The sequence below is a fragment of the Sus scrofa genome, unplaced genomic scaffold (assembly GCF_000003025.6).
Source record: "Sus scrofa isolate TJ Tabasco breed Duroc unplaced genomic scaffold, Sscrofa11.1 Contig1431, whole genome shotgun sequence".
Taxonomy (NCBI): Eukaryota; Metazoa; Chordata; class Mammalia; order Artiodactyla; family Suidae; genus Sus; species Sus scrofa.
In genome coordinates this window covers 66,247-78,268 of record NW_018084874.1, presented here as the reverse complement: position 1 = coordinate 78,268, position 12,022 = coordinate 66,247, and the positions used below count along the sequence as shown (strand labels likewise).

The 12,022-nt window shown below is 40.8% G+C and overlaps 1 long non-coding RNA gene across 1 annotated transcript; it reads left to right on the top strand.

Moving 5' to 3' along the window:
* The first annotated feature begins 3,984 nt into the window (after positions 1–3,984).
* On the top strand, positions 3,985–10,586 carry LOC102163884. Its single transcript, XR_002341003.1, has 3 exons — positions 3,985–7,680; positions 9,716–9,789; positions 10,261–10,586. It is a non-coding gene; the product is annotated as an uncharacterized LOC102163884 (long non-coding RNA).
* The last annotated feature ends 1,436 nt before the right edge of the window (positions 10,587–12,022 follow it).

Here is a 12,022-nt window from a genome sequence, read left to right as displayed (position 1 = left end):
AAACAAATATTCATACAAAGAAGAAAAAGATTTCTCTAGAGTTTGGCGGAAAGAGTCTTTTCCCCACTAAAATATCTAAGATTTAATCCCAGCTGTAATAAAACTCTAAATCAGTGTTCAGTCTCTGACTCAGTTTCCTCTTTGAAGAATAAATAATTTGCATGGTTGATGTCAAGGAAATTTTATTTGCTCAGATATAACCATTGATTTGCAATCTTCTTGACAACTATCTGTATTGTTAGCTTGCTACCCAAGCTGATGTGGACATTATATTTTCAAAGAAGAAATACAAAATATACACAAAATGTACATAGATAAAAAAATTGTGAGTAATTTTTGGACTGTATTTAGTAAAGCCTTCAAATTTTCCTCTCAGTGATTGACTAAAACTACTGTTAAAGCTGTATGTGTGATGATTTTAGTACTGACTGAGATGACTACCTCCTTAATGTAAGGTTACACTAAGTTCTTCTGGGAGGGGCGATGTGTATGTGTGAGTGTAAAGATGCTCTACCTATCTGGAATGGGTTATAACCATGAATGCAGAGACATTCTTTTTTTTATTTTTTTTAAATTTTTTATTTATTTTTATTTTTACAGGTAGTTTTTATTTTATTTTCCCACTGTACAGCAAGGGGATCAGTTATCTTACATGCATACATTACAATTACATTTTTTCCCCACCTTTGTTCTGTTGCAACATGAGTATCTAGACAAATTCTCAATGCTACTCAGCAGGATCTCCTTGTAAATCTATTCTGTGTCTGATAAGCCAAGCTCCAATCCTCCACTCCTCCTCTCCCATCAGGCAGCCACAAGTCTTTTCTCCAAGTCCATGATTTTCATTCTTTATTTGTTTGGCCTGTGATCTAATGCCTTTTTGAGAAAGGTATCCATTGATATATTAAAAGTCATAGCTCTGTTGATGTATGTCTTGCCACCAACGTTTGGCATCTTGGCAGCACTTCTCCACTTCTCGGTGGGCATTAGGGGTGAGCAGCCTGCTTTGCCTGGATCTTGCTCTCATCAGTTGTGGCAGGGCCTCATTTCTGTCTCTCATGGTTAGTTATACTTCACTCTGCCCTGTGATTCCCACAATCCTCAATGTCTTCACTACTGACGTACTTGGCATATGACTTTTAACCTTTCCCTCTACTCTTTTAGCAAAAAGGCATTAGGTCATGGGCCACTTGTCCTCAGGGCTGAGTTTTAACATCTGTCCTGAAGGACTGTGTTGAGAGAAAACAAGGAGCACTTGGTCCACACGGGTTTTCTCTTGCTTTCTCCGGACTCCTAGTAAATCCTGTAACAGTCATCACAAGCCTCATTTTTGCTTCCTATCATAAACTTTCCAAGGACTGAAAAATATTAAGTAAAGAAAATAAAACCCTTCTTTCTCAAGGTTAATAAACCTTACAATAGAAACATATATTTACGATTACTGTCCTTTCATCAAATCTTGCCTATCACTAAATCATATTTTTGGAAGGAAATTCCTCATAGCTTTTTAGGTTTTCATTCTTTCATTAGAGAAGTTTATTGCTGCTTAGTTGATCCTGTTCCACAGGTCACCTTTCAAAATACTTTACTTTGTTTTGCTTTTCAGATTATTTCTGTGGTCTTGTCAAAGGTTTGCAGCAATATATTACTATTATCCATGTCTACAATACCATAATGCATTTTTATAATGAACACCACTTTCTAAGCAGAAAACAACTTTTTGTGTGACTTTCTCTGAAAATTGATGAATATTCTTCAGCTAGGAACATGGCCCTTTTCTAATAGAAATGTATTGAGAATGCTTAATGGATTTTGAGGAGCATGGTGATGTATCATGGATCATATGTGATTAGAAGCAAGAAGGAAAAGAAACTGTTGATGCCTTGGTTTCTTTAACAGTCTCTCAGTGTTGGCATAAATTCCTACAGACCATCCACTCATCTTCACCACGCCTCTTTCCATGTAGGTTCAGCTGTTTTGACAGGATAATCTGAATATGTTTCCTGATGAAAAAGATACTTTGCTGCCTAGATTGTTCTGTGATAAGCACTGTTAAAGAGCATATTTAATGAATTGCAAAATTCTCAGAAGGAGAAGGTAGATGAAGAAAAGCCGCAAAGACATTATAAAAGGTAAGGAAAAGGAGAGTGGGCAGATAATAAGAAAGGGGAGTGGAAGGGAAAACAACTGTACAACTTTACCAGTGTGATGGTAAAAAAGGAGAATTAAGGGATACTTCATGCAGGGCAAAACACAAAAGTATTCATTTTTAACTTTCTCATATTTGTTTTTGACGAAAGATGTGTGTGTATGTAATTATTATTCTCCATTTAGTGAATATCAGTGGTGTGTATACAAAATGGCACAAAACTGATTTTCTTTCCTTAGGTCTCCTGACTAGCTGGAAGAAAAAATTCCATATGTGTTGATTAAGCCATAAACTCTTGAGGTATCAGTTTAATACACTGGTGGAAAAAAGCCCTAAAATTAGGAAAAGCTTATTGAAATGAAAATTCTTTACTTCATTCAGTTCATAGATTCAAAAGAGTTTGGGGATGAATTAGGAATTTATCCTAAAAACTAGTCTTTCATATCAGAGTTGAAAAACTCGGAATCTAAGTCTCATAGTAATCTCTTTTAGGATTTTGAAAACTGTGACCTGAGGGCCACATCTGGTCTGTCACCTGTTTTTTGTTGAAGCTGTATGGTAACTCTCACTTGCACCTTTGTTTACATGTGTCTGTTTCATCTGGCTGCTTTGGTGCTACAAACCAGAGGTTAGTAGTTGTCGCAGAGACTGTATGTTCCACAAAGCCAAGACTGTTTATTATTTGACTGTATAAAAATTTTGTTGACTTCTGTATTTATTTTAAACATACCTATTCAGGTTCAACTTGAATCTTTCTAAGAATTTTCTTGCAATTTTCCCTGCCCACACTGCCCTCTGTATCTTCATTACCTTATTCTTGGAGCATTTATATGAGAAAACAAAATTTTAAATTCCTTCTCCTTCCCTAGGATATGTGAAAGTTTTACAACCCAGGAATGTCTTGCTCAAGAACCTGGGAGACTTCCTTTCTCAAAGTAATAATTGAGAAAGATAAGAGCCCTTTATTCCAGTCTCTGTGCAGAGGTAGATGCTAACTTCCATTAGTGCTACTTAGAAGGCTACCCTTCAGGCTAAGGACTGGGAGTACTTTTTAGTTAGTTCACTCTGTGTTTAAAAATCCACCCCCACCTTTGTTTTAGAGGAGCTGAGTTCAGTCTCTTGCAATAATCTTGCAGTAATCTTGACCTTCAGCAAATTTTTCTTGCATTTTTTTTTGTTTTTTTTTTTTTTTTAAGGCTGTGCCCTAGGCTTATGGAAGTTCTAAGGCTAGGGGTTGCCTTGGGCACATCTGTGGGCCACAGCCACAGCAATGAGGAGCCACGCCTCACCTGTGACCTACCCCACCACTCACAGCAACATTGAATCCTTAAGCCACTGAGGGAGGCCAGGGATTGAACCTGCATCCTGATGGATAGTAGTCAGATTGGTTTCCACTGAGCTGCTACAGGAACTCCTATCTCAAAGTTTTGGATAAAGTTTTCCTTGCCAACTTGATTCTATCTAGTGCAATACTTTTTTGAAATATCTGTGACTCTTTTCTATCAAATATAAAAGTCTTACTCTCAAAATCCATAGTGATAGCTGCCTTAGTGAGTTTGGGCTGCTGCAACAGAATACACTGCATGGGGTGGCTTACACAATAATTATTTGTTTCTCATATTTCTAACAGTTAAACATTCAGGGTAAGGTGGAACAAAGTCAGGTTCTGAGGAATGCCATGTTTCTGATTTGCACGGGGTGGGTCATTTTTCTCATGCATCCTCACATGACAAAAAATAAAAAAGAACAAAGAGGAAAAGAGTAGAGCTCTATTCCTCCTAGAGGGACTTCACCTTCATAAACTAATTGCCTCCCAAAGGCCCCAGCTCCCGGTACCATCCCTCTGGAGGTTGGTGTTCCAATATAGGATACAGTATGGGGGATCACAAAGATGCAGTCCACAAGCATAGTAGCTTATGCTATTTATAGTCAGTGGGATTTGGTTAGACTCTTCATGATACTCTGCATGTAAGAGTGATAGTCTCCAAGTTGGCCTTATTTCATCATTTTTATGTATTTACCTTGCTTCATTATTATAAATAGTCACCAACTATAAAAACAGTTGTTGGATCAAAGATAGGAGGATTTTCAAAGGAAAAAATATATGACTGGGTCAAAGAAATACCAATCAGGTTGGCATTTGAATCTATATCAAAACTCAGTTAATTCTGCACTAGTAAAATCAATAATAGGACATTTACAGATTTCTTTTAATCACAAACTCATTTAATATGTGTTAACTAACATTTACTGAGTGTGGCCCTCTTTCCCAGCAAACACCTACAAGTTCATTATTGGATAAAGAGGCACATCGTAAACCTAATCTGTTTAAATGGATGAATCATTGGTGCCCCATCATTATCACATCCAAAATGTTCTGAGAGTTTTATTTGAGACATAAATAACCACATGTGCTTTACAACACATTTTATGAATGGACTGGGATATTTCTGGCTGTACATAACTTCTGGGGAAAAAGTCATATCCTCTTCCTAAAAAATTGATTGGCCTCCTTTGACATGCATCTTTAGAAATACAATTGTTTAACAGAAAAATTTGTCTTGAAACACCTCTACTTATTTTCCTAATTAGTGGAAGCTTAAAGGAATATTTAACCCTTAGAATGAGTAATGGTCATAATATTCTTCCTACTTTTATTTCTCAAAGCCAGAAATTACAAAAATGTTTACTGAAATTTTTTTGGCAAATAAAAAAATTTTCTAATGATGCAAGTATGAGTAACTGTAGTAAATGGAAAGAATGTGACAAATTGGAAAATTACTTGCAGTACACACCAAAAATACAAGTTTTTGTGAGGAGAAAAAGTGTATTGATAGGACACTACAGAATAGCAGTCGACATGAAACATGAAAACATTAACTTTGGTTATAATAAGCTTAAATCTCACATTTTGAAATGGTATTATCTGTCAATGTCCAGTGACTCAGGAAGAGCAGAAATGGAGGGGTATTATAAGTTAAACAGTAATGGGACTTCTTTAAATTCTCCACATGCTGGCTTTTTGCCTCTTCACCCTGCAAGGTTAACTCTCAACTCTTTCTGGGGGACAGGTCATTTTCTCTGATAGAAAATTATTTTCTTAATCAGAGAGTTATGTGGGAGCCTGAGATTCAGTTTTGGAAATAAAATGTTTCCTCTGAAAAGACAAGCTTGTCCATGAAAACACCCTCTCTGCCAGCAGCAGTTGGACCCATCCTGGGCAGGGTTGACTTCCCTCTGAAAGTTCTATTATGACACGTCACCATGGTAATGCAATTATGGACTAAGTTCTATTATGACACGTCACCATGGTAATGTGGTTATGCATCTCATGGTCAGACTATCACTCTGTGGTGAGAGTTTGGTATCTGTTGGCCACTTCGAAGCTCTGCCTTCGTAGTTCCCACTTCAGAAATGGGAAATTTTAGTTCCTGTCCCACAGGTAAGTTTACATGGATCCCCTAAAGTCTGTTCCTTCAAATGGGCTCACTAATTTTGCTCATTTTCCTCATCTTTTATTTTTTTCTCATTTATATCACTCTAAACTATCTATAGAGTTATAAGTGTAACTTCCAGTTTTGTTGTGTTAATTAATATGTCTGGTCCACCAGCCTGAAATGTTTTCCTGAATGTAGAGAACCATATTATTTCCTAATGCCAATTTTGTTCAGTCTCAACCAGAGAAAAGACAAAGGGAATGCACCCACACTGCTCCCACTGAAGCAGGTGAAACTGGATGCCTCCCCAGGAATGGACATTCCAGGGGGAGCAGGGATTTAGAGCTCAGCTCTTCTGAATATAGCTGTCAAAATCTGAAACCAAATATTGGGGGTCTAAATACAGAGTGTTATAAAGCAAGGAAACTGGGATTCACTGGCAGGATTCCCATGAGTTGATGTGGACAGGATCACGGGCTGTTTGGGTATTGCCAGGGTGTTTGATGAGAAGGAACAGTGTGATCACTGAGTGGAATGAACATGTGGTCACTGATGGAACGAGGTTCAGTCTGGGGATCCTCAAGGAGCAATCTGGGTGGGGTTGCCTGCCTCTTGAGCATGAATGTGGCTTTCAAATGGATGTGGGACACTGTTGCCTTCTTCTCCAAGCATCTAGAGATGGATGAGGTGTCGATAGAGCAGAATTTGGTGAGGACTTGAGCCCTGCCCATCCTTAGGCAGCCCTTCATACAGGCTGCTCAGAGGGGTACTCAAATCAATTATTGGTGAGACTCTGAGCACCCCAGACTTACTTGCCTCTACGCCCGGGGTTGGTCCATTGAAAGGAAGCTGGTCCTTGGCAAAGCCATCATGTGGAGTTTGGTTTAGAATGTTCTGAGCTCTGGGTCAAGTGGTCATTGGGAAGCTCCTCTGGACAAAGACAGCGGACAGGAAGAAGATTCTGGGAGAACAAGAGCAGTTAGAATCCCTAGGTCCTTCAGAGGGGCTTTGTTTGGGAGAAATGTTTATATTGTGGATCAGGGGGAAAAAGATGGGGATCAAAGGCAGAGTGAGGGTGTGGGCTTTTCTCTAAGATCAGGCAGTTCCTCTGGGACATCAGAACTCACCCACAGAAACCATGGGGCAGGAGGGGTTGAGAGAGACTGAGGGGAGCTCCTGATTCAGGTGTCCAGGGCATGATCTCAGAACCCTGGGCAAGGATTTCTGTCCTCAGGAAACCAGGTCCATTCCTGCCACATATCTGTCACTGAACATTGTTGTGACTCTTGGAAAGTCACTTCATCCCTCTAGATGTAAGTGCCCCCCACTGTACTCTGTGGGTTATAACCCCTGTTTGCACTTCCTCCCCTTCAACTGGACTGGGTATCAGAGGAGGTGAAAATAGAGGCTGTCCATGAGCTGCGAAGCATCATTCCCATGAAGATGCTGGGGCATAAGCTTCCACCCTTCCTGACCTGAGGCATCCATTTACCCTCTCTGGTTTCAACCACCACTGAATGTCTAGCTTACTCTTGCCATCACTCAAGGCTGAACACATACGGAGCATTGATGGAGCACCCATCCTTCAATTTTCTAAAATGTTACCCGTACTGCCTGAAGTGGTCCTCATGACGTAATACTAAAAGTTGGCCAGATTACCATTTCTACATCTTAGGACAGGGCATTGAGGCACCTAGGGATCTACAACCCTTTCCCAAGTTCATGATTCTTCTAAATGTGTTTGAACCAGACCATTAGGCACAATCACTGTGCTTTCCTGTGTTTCTAGAAGGTCTCAGTTAAACAAAGGTATTTGTTCGTAAATCCTGTCTATTAGTTGTTTTAAACTGCTCAATCTTCTATGACTGTTTTGATCCAGGAAGCTCTTTTGGGCAGCTGGTGAGCCAGGGGACCAAATGATTAAATGGAATTAATGAGTACTAATTTCCCTATTTTCTGACAGCAAGTTGTCAACAGTTCTCTCTGTGGTAATACATTTTGTAGGATCCTGCTTCCAGATTAAAAGTAGCCAGCCTCCGAGGTCACAAGGATGAAACTCTGGTTGACGCAAAAACGTACACTCCTGCACCACAAGTAGGTGCACCCTACAATTGAGTCAGTTGAATGTACTGTTTAGATTTTCTCATTAAGTTCCTGCAAAAATAATTTTTCTTTAGTGTCCTCTATTTAAGAACGTACTATGAAAAATTATGTGATGTCTTTTTTGTATGTGTGCGTCCAAGTTGAGTCCTGTTTAATCAGTTGGTACTGTTATCACTGTGGAAATAAAAATACATTGAAATCTCAACAGCTGGTTGATGTTTAAGACTGAAGTTGATCTCTAGCTAGGGTGTAGATGCTAGCTGGTTTTTGGACATTAGCTGATGTGCCTCCCTCAGGAAACTGTGTTTCCAGGTTTCATTAAATTATTAGACATTTTTTAGACCTGGAATATATCTGCAAAGAAATCAAATAGATGACACAGATGGTTCCTGAATCCTATCGCTCCAGGTTTAGCCATGATAACATTTAACATGCTTTTGGTACCTTTATTACAATTAGTGAGATAATATGGATACATTTTTATTAAGGAGAAATCTGTAGTTTGCTTTAAGATTCATACTTGGTGTTCTTGAAAGCTCTGCTATTTGGCAAATGCACACTATTGCCTGTCCCCATTATACCACAGAGAAATCTACACTCTAATGCTCCCTGGCATGTTTCTCCCAAGAGTCAAAAGGTAGGCAGTACCCAAAGGCTGTGAATAATGTGTGATGAATGGAATGACTGGAAAAATAAAATGGGAAGTGTAACACAAAATGGAATAGTCTTCAGCCACAGTGTGGAGTTAAAGCTTGAGCTATGCTAGAGTATGGGTGGACCAAATAATACAAAACTCTATTGTGGAGAGAGAAGTAAGGCAGGCACACCAAGCCAAATATCATGCTAATTGCATAGGCAAATTCATATAGCAGAAGTAGAAATTACCAAGGCCTGGTGGCCAGGGGAAGGTGAATTGTGACCTAATGGGTATAGAGGTCATGTTATGATGACAAAGATGTGGCTAGAGCTAGCATTGATGGGTCCTGAACAATGTGGAAGTAAAAGATGCTATGGAACTGTGTACTTAAAAATTATGCAAAGTTCTGTGTCATCACACTAACGGAAGTAAAAAAATCATCAAGCAGAAGAGATGCAGAGCAGAAGCAGGGCATGTGAATATGTGGGAGATAAAATGGTCTCGTAACATTTCAAGAAGTGGTGGGAATCACCTTGAGATTTAAAATGGGCTGGAGGAGTCATTGGACTCTGTCCTTGAAACATAGCATGACTTATTTTTGTTATGTTTTTACGGCCACACCTGTGGCATATGGAAGTTCCCAGGCTAGGGATTGACTCAGAGCTGTACCCCAGCCATGGCAACACCAGATCCAAGGCGCATCTGCACACTTTACTGCATCGTGCAGTAATGCTGTCTCCTTTACCCTCTGGGGACGGCCTTTCATTCAGGGGACCTGCACACATTTTGTGGACAATACTGGGAGAAAAATAGTGATGTGACTGGTAGTGATCATCTTTACTGACAGGATTTTGGTAATGTCACATATTCAGTATTTGATTTTCTTTAGGAGAAAGAGTTTGGGAATACATTTATTAGCATACTTTTCCTAGACTAGAAGTCAATCCTCCATGAAAGTTTAAACTCTAATTAAGTACAAAGACTTATGGAAGAGATGATAAATACAGTCACTACAATGTGGCTTTTTGGGAGCAGATAAACTGAGAAGTCACAAAGACAGTATCTATTTAGCAGAAATTTCAGACCAGCAGGAGGCATCTGGGTCTCTATGATTGAAACACAGCTTGCTTTGGAGTGGCTTTTCCCATTGATTAGGTTCCCCTTAGCTAGAAAACTGAAGGTCTGTTTTCATGTCTTTCCTGCTCTCCTCCTTCGCTTTCCTTCCTCCACTAAAGGGGCTGAACCTGCAGCAACTCAGTCCACACGTATTATCCTCTCACACCTGTACACTCCCTCCCCATATCTCACCAAAAAAAAAAAAAAAAAACTCCCTGAGTGATTCCTCAGCATCATGGTCAGTGTCCCGATAATTCCTCTGTGTCCCTCTAGCTCCCCCACCCCAAGATGCAATGGAGGAATTGCCCACCTTTGAGGTAGAAGAAAAGACTCTTTCCGACATTGAGGTGAGCTCCTCTTTCTTTATCTCAGATGAAAATGCAGCTTCATTTCTTTTTTCAGTCAAAGGCAGTTATAAAATTCAGACCATATACGTTATAGCTGATGTATACAATTTCCTTGGTTGGGCATGTTGAGGGAAAATCAACTACAACAGAGACCTGATTCATTAAATCTTTCCCCCAATGTTAGCATCAAATAACTACTGTCCTAAGAGCAGGCCCTTTCCCCAGCAGAATATTTTCCTCCTTGAAGGAGGAAACTTTTATGATACCTGTTTCAAATTGGACCTGAGAAGTCTTCCAGGAAAAGCTAGATCCTTTCCCGCTGATGTCTTCTCAGGTTCCTTTGGGGACCATCGACTCAAGGACAGTTTCCCAGTTAGTTTTCTGAGGACAAAGAGGGAACAGAAGGCCTGTGAGCTCAGAGCACAGGAAGCTTAGATCCTCACACTGTCCTTATTTTTGTTTTTTCTCTAGTTGCAGAGACAGAACATTGTCAAGAAAATTCATATATATTATGAGAGGGACACTCCACCGATGAACAATCAGGGTGAAGGAGAAAAAGGTGGGGCTCTCTTGCTGGCTTTGATGGGAGAGCCGCCAGATTCCGGGTTCCTGGTGGGAATGAGGGCTGGGTCTGTAGAGCAAGTGCCTGTTGCCTAGTGAGGAGCAGTGCCAAGTACTATGGTCCTGGAAGACACTACATCATTGGGTCTCTGGGCATGTGGGTGTCTAGGTGTGAGCCTAGGTGGTGTGATTGTGGATCTGCACGTGTGTGATGCGTGGTTCTTCAGGATGTATTTCCTGCTTACACAGACAGTACACCCACCACCTTTCTTTAGGAAAAATCCATCACCTTTGCACATCACCTCTCCTGTCACACCTGCATCCTTCACCACAGCTGTTCCCAGTTGGCTTACCATTCCCGATGCTCAGGCAGAGATGGTGCCGAGACAGCTGGCCCAAGCTCTCGACCCCCTGAGTGGAGAAGCCAAAATGGGAACCAGGCGAGGGTCCCCATATGGATTCTCTGGACCCAAGACCACACCTGTCCCTCAGCCAGGGAACATCAGTCATGGGGAAAGAAGTGGGGGGGGGGGGTCTCTGCTCCCTGTCCATGCCTGGCAGTACCAGGGTCTCCAGAGGTCACAGACCTGCCCATTGTTATAAGGTGGCATATAGTGGTCACAGAACCCAGGCAGCTCTGGGTGGACTTTACAGTCACGTTGGCACAGACCTTGGTGGGAATGGCTCCTCCTCAGCTCACAGATTCTGAGAGGGCTGAGGCCCCCATGAGACAATGTAGGTCGTGAACACTTTGCGTAGAAAAGGAACCCTTTGAGAAAAACTATGATGTGATTGATAGCAGCTGGTTTTTAATGTAGGATTTCAGTAGAGCCAAATCTTCTACATTGATTTTCTATAAGACCAGTGGTTTGTGAATCCGTTTATTAGCATACTTTTCCCTAAAGTGGAAATCAGCCCTCCATGATTAGAAGTTTAAACTTTTTAAAATGATTTTTCTTTTTTCCATTAGAGTTGATTTGCAGTGTTCTTCATTTCTACTGTAGGGCAAAGTGACCCAGGCACACACATAAACACATCCTTTTTCTCACAATATCCTCCACCATGTTCCATGTTAGTGACTATATGGTGTTCCCTCTGCTATACAGCAGGATCTCATGCTTATCCACTCCAGATGGAATAGTTTGCATCACTTAACCCCAGATTCCCAGGCCATCCTACTCCCTCCCCCTTCCCCTCGCTACCACATGTCTTTTCTCCAAGTCCATGGGATTCTTTTCTGTGGAAGGTTCATTTGTGCGTATTTAGATTCAGCTATAAGTGATATCATCTGGTATTTGTCTCTCTTTCTGACTTAGTTCATTAGTAGGAGGGTCTCTAGTTCCATCCATGTTGCTGAAAATGGCATTATTTTGTTTTTCTATGGTTGAGTATATTCTGTTGTGTATTATGCCACGTCTTCTGAATCCATCCATTAGTTGGTGGATGTTCAGGTTGTTTCCATGTCTGGCTAGTGTGAATAGGGCTGGGTGAACATAACGGTGCATGTGTCTATTTCAAGGAAAGTCTTGTCTGGATATATGCCCAAGAGTGGGATTGCTGGGTCACATGCTAGTTCTGTATATAGTTTTCTGAGGTACCTGCGGAGTGTTTTCCATGGCGGTTGTACCAATTTACATTCCCACCAACAGTGGAGGGGGCCCCTCTTCTCCAC